This window comes from Pseudorca crassidens, chromosome 21 (assembly GCF_039906515.1).
Source record: "Pseudorca crassidens isolate mPseCra1 chromosome 21, mPseCra1.hap1, whole genome shotgun sequence".
Taxonomy (NCBI): Eukaryota; Metazoa; Chordata; class Mammalia; order Artiodactyla; family Delphinidae; genus Pseudorca; species Pseudorca crassidens.
Genome location: NC_090316.1, coordinates 17,117,857 through 17,126,424, shown reverse-complemented (window position 1 = coordinate 17,126,424; position 8,568 = coordinate 17,117,857).

Here is an 8,568-nt window from a genome sequence, read left to right as displayed (position 1 = left end):
AGTTGTCAAATATTTGTGGTATTAAACAGTAGAGCTTACTAAGAAGTAATGTGTTTTTTGGGCTTCCCTGGTGGCGCAGTGGTTGAGAGTCCACCTGCCGATGCAGGGGACACGGGTTCATGCCCTGGTCTGGGAAGATCCCACATGCCGCGGAGCGGCTGGGCCCGTGAGCCATGGCCGCTGAGCCTGCGCGTCCGGAGCCTGTGCTCCTCAACGGGAGAGGCCACAACAGTGAGAAGCCCGTTTACCTCAAAAAAAAAAAAAAAAAAAAAAAAGTAATGTGTTTTTTAAAATTTTCAATATAGATACATATTATTTAAAACTGCTAATCAAGTCTAGAGGCGTCTTAGAAATAAGTGTGAACTAACTTTTATTGGCACATGATTTGAGAGTTTTCTTAATGAAAAATAGCTTATGAAGTCTTTTAAGCTGAGACCGTCCAAAGGCCATAGACTCCTCCCAATCACCAGTCTGTAGCTGAGTGATGGTTCCTAGCCCTGATACTCAGATAATTAATCAAGGAAAAGGGGGATTTAATGTCATGCCCCAGAGAAACTAGTTTTCTTGACTTCCAAGGCTGGCCAATAGGATGTATTTTTTTCAACAACAAACATAAGGCAAGCTCTATTTCGTTGCAGTATTTTAAAATGTAAATATATGAATAGATCATTAATATCATTCCAGGAAAGCAGGAAATGAAGAGTTCACACAGACTGTAAAGATTATTAAAGCAAGAAGAGATGTGAAGCCCCTGGGACCATGCAAAATGTTGCAATATCTCAAAGAGCTAAAGGATATTTCACCCCATGACCCAGAATACTGAAAATGGGATATGTTTTCCTGCCACCATCCGGAAAGGAAAGAAGATAAGTTTCCAGAAGCAAAGCAACCTGACTGGTAAGGCAGGATACGCATACAGCTGTTGTTTGTCTTTAACCAACCTAATGCCGTAAACACTCTTGCGTCAGATTAATCTTCGCCACAGGGTCACCCATGGACGCCTCCACCTGGCTGACCCTGAGAGGTCCAACAGGACCCTCCACGAACTCCCCCTTTTCAACGACTCCAGGAGACAGTTCAGCCTGACATCAAAGGACTAGCGGCCGTTTAAATTTCAGGATTGAAATTTTGGTGATTTTTTTTTTTTTTTTTTTTTTGCCATTTCATGACAAAGCAGACCCAACAGAATAAGAAAGTAATTTCCAAGACTGATAACTTCGTTTCTTTGGTTTCACCCACTTTCTCGTTTTCTCTGATCCTAAACCCATTCCATGCCAAGAATAGTACAAATAGAGATAAAATCAGGAAATATAAGGGACACTGGCTCCCAACAAAACCCTCATTGAAGCAACAAAAGAAGAAAGAAACAGTACAGGGAGGGAGCAAACAAAAGAAGGACCAGTGCTGGGTTTCCAATGGCTAAAATATACTCGCTAAAATTCTTAAGCCTACATCACCCCTCCTGTACCTACCTCTGTGTTTGGAGACGCCAGACTCTCTTTCTTATATTGCCTAATAAAATGCCATTTCTTATTTGAATTTTCACACTAACTCCTTGGCCTCCTCCTTTTCTCATCCTCTTGATATTTGGATTCCCCTCACGCTGGCCACTGTTCCTTCACACGAATGCTTCCTCTCTCCTATGACTTTTTTCTTCTTGTTCTTTCAAACCAGCTTTACTCCCGGACCCTCCCCTGGCCTCCCACGTGGCCTGGACGACTCCCTCTGTCTCTTCCTTCATCTCTTTCCATCTCTCATGTCTCCACGTGCCTCCCCTTCCCACCCCAAATCCCTCAAAAAAAAAAAAAAAACCAAACCACACCAAAAGAAAACAAAAAAACCACTGTAGTTTCTTAGGCTTCCTTTAATTTAATGCAAAGCAGAGAGGTCACTTTGTATTTCTCTTGCTTCTATTAATTTACAGGTATTCAATCTATCTCTGCTAGATAGGCGAAGGAATTCTTTATCCGTTGCCCTCTTTGGGCAAGGACAGCTATATGAAGTTGTCACAGAGGGAAGGTTACAAGACATGGTAAGGCACTGGGGAGAGAATTAATGGTCTTTCACTAAGCTAGACAGGTAAAGCCATAGCCGGGTAGTCGGAGAAAGCAGATCTGGGCATAGTTTTGTTAAGTTCAGGGACACATGTGCACAGGTTTGAAGACAAAGGAAACTTGCCAGTGGAGATAGAGGGAATACAGAGAGCCTCATAGTCCCTCTGTGATGGGGAAAGAATGTGTTCACAGGACAGAGGGTGACTTTAAGGAACAAAGGAGGATGCTTTGCTCTGGGACAGCAAGGAAGGATAGGCTGATAAAGGATTTTGGTCAACCAGAGCCTTGGGCTGTGTGATCAGAGAATGTTGAACTGGATGAAACTTTCAACATAACTAAATCCCACCATCTGATTTTCCAGAAGTGGAAGCAGGGTTAGAGAGGCTATGACTGCCCTGAGGTTTCAAACTGCAGCAACAAATGGGCTAGAAGTCACATTAGGGTGACAGCGGTCACCTGGAGGAGCTTAAGTTTTTCTCTCCAATAAAACAGCACATGCATGCTGCAGTGATAGCCATTTCTCTCTGAGTTTACCTCCATCAGGTGCTCTGGTGTGACTTTCATTCACACTTCTGACTCTTCTAGGCCTGGGACCCACTTCGCTGTCAGCCAGGAGTGTCATTTCCACTTTCTCCGTCGTTATTCCCTAAAGCTGTGAGTAGCCATTGGGTTGCATGAATAATTGTGCATTTAAGCAGGTAGGTCTGCACAATTCTGGTGTTTCCATGTATTCTCTTACTTAATCCTCGCTGCAAACCCAAAAGTTTGGAGGCATCATCCCATTTTACAGATAAGGAAAACAGAGCATGACTTGGTTAAACTGTCTGCGTTCCCATCAGATAAATCACATCAAGCATTTAGAACAGAGCCCAGCATGTGGTAAGCACTCAGAGTCTGTTAGCTGTTGTTATTTTTAACATTATACTAGAGGTCATTTTATGTAGCAGGTGGGAGCACAGACTCTGGACAGATTCTCAGAGTAAAACCACCATGGACACTAAGGGTGTGATCTCAGGGAAATTGTTACTTAACCTCAGTTTTCATATCTGTAAAATAGACATAATAATAGTAAAGAAATTACAACCACGCGCAATGCATAGTAAGTACTAAGTATCATTCCTTCTAGATGACTGTTTCTTATTCTTTCCTAGTTTAAACCTGTGCCTAAAATAAACTATCCATATGCATCAGATTAATATTAATTAAGATTAATACCATCCAAGCCTGGGTGGCCAGACACCATGAGCAGAGTGGTGAAGACCTGACAGCTTTGTTTCCTTATGGGGGTCTCTAGAATTCAGCAGCATTAGCCCTCCATTTTTACTTGGTTATTCATTCAACCAACATTTGTTGAATACCTACTAGGTACCAACAGAGGAAAGCCACGGAAGTATAAGTCATCCCTCTTGACTTGGAGGTGCTTCTAGGCTTTTCAAGGAGACAGAGAAATCATTTCAATAAAATGTGCTGGAGTGCAGACTCCACCCCAACACCCAGAGAAAGAGATGACATCTGAGCTGGGTGTTGAAGGATGAAAGAGGGGGAGAGGGCAGAAATACATTCCAGGCAGGGGCAACGCTGGGCAGCCTGGAGGAGCCTGGCTTGGTGAGGAAGCAGGGAGGGAGGAGGGAGGAGGTGTTCTGTTAGGGAAGGTGTGGCAGGAGAAGCGGGACCTGTGAGATGGAGAAGCGTCTTGCATACCCTTCTAGAAAATCTGAACGTTACCCTACAGGCAATGGGAAGCTTGCAGAGCTTTTAAGGAAGGGAGCGATAGAATCAGATCCGACTTTTTTTTTTTTTTTTTTTTTTTTTTGCAGTACGCGGGCCTCTCACGGTGCGGCCTCTCCCGTTGCGGAGCACAGGCTCCGGACGCACAGGCTCAGCGGCCATGGCTCACGGGCCCAGCCGCTCTGCGGCATGTGGGATCCTCCCGGACCGGGGCACGAACCCGTGTCCCCTGCATCGGCAGGTGGACTCTCAACCACTGCGCCACCAGGGAAGTCCAGATCTGACTTTTTAAAGGAAAAGTCTGCAGGTGGTGTGGAGGGTGGATTCGGTTAGAAGGCTGGAGGCCAGGAAGGCAGTACTGAGTCCCTTTCAGAAATCCTCCCTCTCAAGATCACCAGTACCAGGACCCAGAGAGCGCCATGGGGACAGAGGGGATTAGGTACTGGGAACACAGTTAATTAGGAGGTGGAATCAACAGGACTTGGTGACAGTCATTTTGGAATGAGCTATTGGGGGTGAGGATTGCACACCAAATCACAGCTCCAGAGCCTGGATGGAGGGGTTGCAGCTGCCTCTGAGATACGCAGATCAGGAGCAGAAACACATTGGAGATGAGGGTGGAATGTGCGGTGAGTTCAACTGTGAGAGCACTGAGGCTTCTGAGGGCATCTCAGCGGAGCTGTCCTGTGGGTGGTGGACAAGATATAGGACAAGAGTTCCTGAGAGAAGCCTGGCGTAAGGCATGGATGGAAGGGTAAACGGTAGCTGAAACCGTGGAACGTCCTGACCCGGAGAAGAACAGAGAGGCCACCGTGCCTGGAGGTCACAGTACGAAAGATCCCAGGGCCGTGGGAAGGGGAGAAGTTTCCTGGATAATTACCAGGAACTTAAGGGTTTTTCTCCATAACTTGATGTGTTAGGTTCCCGAATGCCCTAGCTTAATTGGAGATGATGAATTTTGTTTCTGCATCACTTCCATAAGGAGCTGGAGGCGTCACGGAGAAGTGGAATGGAACAGAGTGACTGGCAGCAACCAGAAAACTCAATTAAGTGGAATACGTGTGCACATCAATTAAAAAAACGTCTGGGGCTTCCCTGGTGGTGCAGTGGTTGAGAGTCCGCCTGCCGATGCAGGGGACACGGGTTCGTGCCCCGGTCCGGGAGGATCCCACATGCCATGGAGCGGCTGGGCCCGTGAGCCATGGCCACTGAGCCTGTGCATCCGGAGCCTGTGCTCCGCAACAGGAGAGGCCACAACAGTGAGAGGCCCACGTACCGAAAAAAAAAAAAAAAAGTCTGAAATTGCCCTGCCCAGACTCTCTGATACTCAGACCCAGTCCCTGATTCACCAAGTTAGTGTTTCCCAGAGAAAAGAACCAGTTCTTACCTCAATATCTTAAAAAAAAAAGACAAGAAAAGGCTAATTCAAATCATGCCTTAGCACAGTAAGTCTGTACAAACTAATTAAAACACTTGGTTGATTTTATAAGAAATTACATCCTCCCCTGTGTAGTGTCATTTGCTATCCTGTGATAAGCAGAAGCTTCAACTGGCAGTTAAATTATAATTACTAATAATTATATGTCATTTAAATTATTAACTTATTTAAATTATGAGAAAACTAGTTAGGTATACTTAACGCACTTTAATTGAAAGACATCAGTTTTCAAAACGTGAAGTTTCTGAGGATTAAAAAAATAAAAATAAAATGATATCCTGGCGGCAAAAAGTCTGGGAACCCATAGCAAGTGCTCTGCTCTTATTCACTGTCCTACTTAGCGAGCTGGGAGCCACCTGGCAGGGCCACAGGCATCTCCTGAGGTGACCAAAGGGTCCTGCCTGCTCACATTTCCAAACACTTCTGTGAAAGAGATGAATGGAAAATTTAAAATCCTGCCCAGCTAACCCCAAGTCATCCTTCCAGAGACCCTAAGAAGCCCACCAGGGTGGGTGAAGTCTCCCTCTGGGTTCTGTTTTGCCAGATTCTTTTGTCATTGTCTGGGTTTGTGTTTCGGTTTGTTTTGGTTTTGGTCTGGCTCTACTATCAGACAGCAACCTCTTAGGGGCAAACATTACCTTATTCCTGCCTCTGTTCCCAACACCGAACACAGTGCCTGGCATATTTCCAGAGCTCCAAAAATGTGTCTGGAGCAGAACACAGACAATCTGCTCTACAAGGAGATTTGCCTTTGAAGACAGAGGATGAAGAACGGGTATTTTCTACCACGAAAGTTCCAGCGGCAGCTCTGGGCTCAGCAAGATGGAGGAGAGGAGGCCACCTTGCAGTCTGGGTGTGCTGGATACAGGAATCTCTTCCTCCAGGCCATGCCTGCAGCTGAGCACTGGATGGCCGGATTATCAGTTTGCACCCTATGAGACAATGGATCTAAATAAGCTTTTATCCTCAGAGTTAGGACTAGTGGAGCCTGGAAGAGATTTTAATTAGGGCAAAGATGGACAAAAGTATTTGCATTGAATGCTGGGTCTTCCCGTTCTGGCAAATGGCAAGAGTAAGATTCAACTCCAGATGCTCGCTACGTGTGTTTCTCCCCCTTTGTGATGAAGATCTCAGTTGTCTCCGGCTTTACCAGATCTGTTTGTAATTGCATTCCTGTCTCTGCTTCAAATTACGCTGCCCATTTTCTGCGGAGCTCTGTTTTATGTGCATCCTGGTAGGTGTGACTCCTTCTTAGCTGACTTCTCCAGTCATTTACCTATCACTTACCCAAGTGGCTCTCCTTTTAAAAAAACAAGCAGCAGAGTCTTCAGATTATTTATTTCACTCAGCACAAACAGTTCACAAATAGAAATCTAGGCTTACAAAAGCATTTGGGGGAAGGCTACTTTTAAAATCTTTGAACTGCCAGACATCTGTCCCTAATGGATAAGAAACGTATTGTATGTAATTTAACTACCACCTTCTGTTTTCTATTCTACATTTCTCTTCCCAGATAAGGGGCCTCTCCTCATATCCTCTTATCTTTGCCTAAAGCATCACCTCTGGAAGAAGCAACTAGGAGCCATGAAGAGAATTAATGTGGTCGCAACAATCTGGGGAGGAAAAAATAAAAGGATGTAAATGAGGCTGAAGGGCGGAGGCTTTCGGGTCAGACTCCAGTTGCTACTTACACCTACCTCCCTGTGTCCTTTAAGCGCATCAGTGTAAACTGCCTGGACCACGGGAAGAGGCTGCATCCTGATTCAAAGATGAGATTTCAGACTGGAATTCTCCAGCCTGGTCCACAAGGGGAGTCTGGGATTCCACCAAGCCAGGAAGAGACCTCTGGACTTGACAAATCCTTCAAATTAATCCTCTACACGAAAGGGCTTATAATCTATTCATCTGATTTTTTTTTTTTTTTTTTTTTAGCATTATCTTTAGAACCTGGTTGTCTCAGGTACAAGAAGCTGCCTGGAAACATGCAGGGGCTCGTGATGGAGTGTAGGGGTCGGGGAGGCGGAAGGGAGGAATGGGTTTCAAGGCAGAGAGATCCAGTCCAATGACTCACGGTATGATACTCCTCAAGGGAGATCCACTTCATAAGATCAGATGCTAAAGTGGACGATTAGTGCTTCGGTGGCTAGGATGCATTCTGACCCCCGGCAAGGATTTTCAAGGCCACACTGCAGTGCTGGAGAATCACATCAGTTTATGTCCAGGCTGAGATGCCAGTTCTGCAGTGTGTGTGTTTGTGGGGTGGAAGATGGGGAAGGTCACGCTGTCGTTATCCAGCCTACATCCCATGGCTTAATCTTCCATTCATGGCTACTCTTTTGATACCACTAAGTACCGGTAGTTGGGAGAAACAGGACATGATTGATTAATGGGGAAATTCAGTGGGATCAGAATTTTAGAACTCTACTTCTTAAACTCTCTGAGTATCTGTCTCCATGTCAAGAAACAGGACGAAGAAATACGTCACCTAGATGAAGGGTCAGGGTAAGCATAAAGGGACTTCAGGTATACTAGACTCTACAAGGGGCTTAGGAGAAACACGGTTTTCTGTCTGTACAGTAGAAGCATTGCTGGAATTTTTTCCGGGGGTGGTGGACTTTGAAAATCTTCCAGGATGAAATCACCTTGAGCCCTCTCTGTGAAATAAAGCTGTGACTTGTTCATGGGCTAGGGCGGACCCCGAACTGTTTCCTGAAAAAAATTCCTGGCTTGGCCTCTGATCCCTTCACCTTCCACAGTACTCAAATACTTCTAAAGTCTATGGATCCCCCCTCAATTAATGACACAAAATAGGGTCTCTCTAAGCCCATGAACGGATGCCTTCTAACTCTTATCCAAAGGCTAGGCCAGAAAGAGTTCCTTGTGAAGGGTTTTTTCAGAATTATTCAGTCCATCACTCTTCTTGGTACTTCGAGTTCTTTCTTTGGATACAGCCAGACACCAGAAAAGTAAATACTTAGACATTTAATCCTTAGGTTCCAAAGAAAACAGAGAGCTGCATTTTCATTCGGGAAGCCCCAAGAGGAGAGCAGGACGCAGTCAGGCATTGGGTTGGATCTGCTTGGGTTGTGCCGCTGGGGCCCCTCCATCCTCTGGGTCCACCAGAAGAGACCTCAATCAGAAAAGGCTTTTACTGCTAAGGGCTGCGGAAAGCCTGTCTCCCACCGAGTGCGCTCTCAGAACTGACTTTCTCTCCCCTGTCCTTGTCTTTCGAGATGGAGCCTCAGAATTTAAGTTGAAACTCAATGGAATAAGTCCGTGGCCCCTCCTGCCTGCCTGATGGTACTGCATCACTCCTCAGACCTCTGCACCTATCCTGTTAGTCTCCCT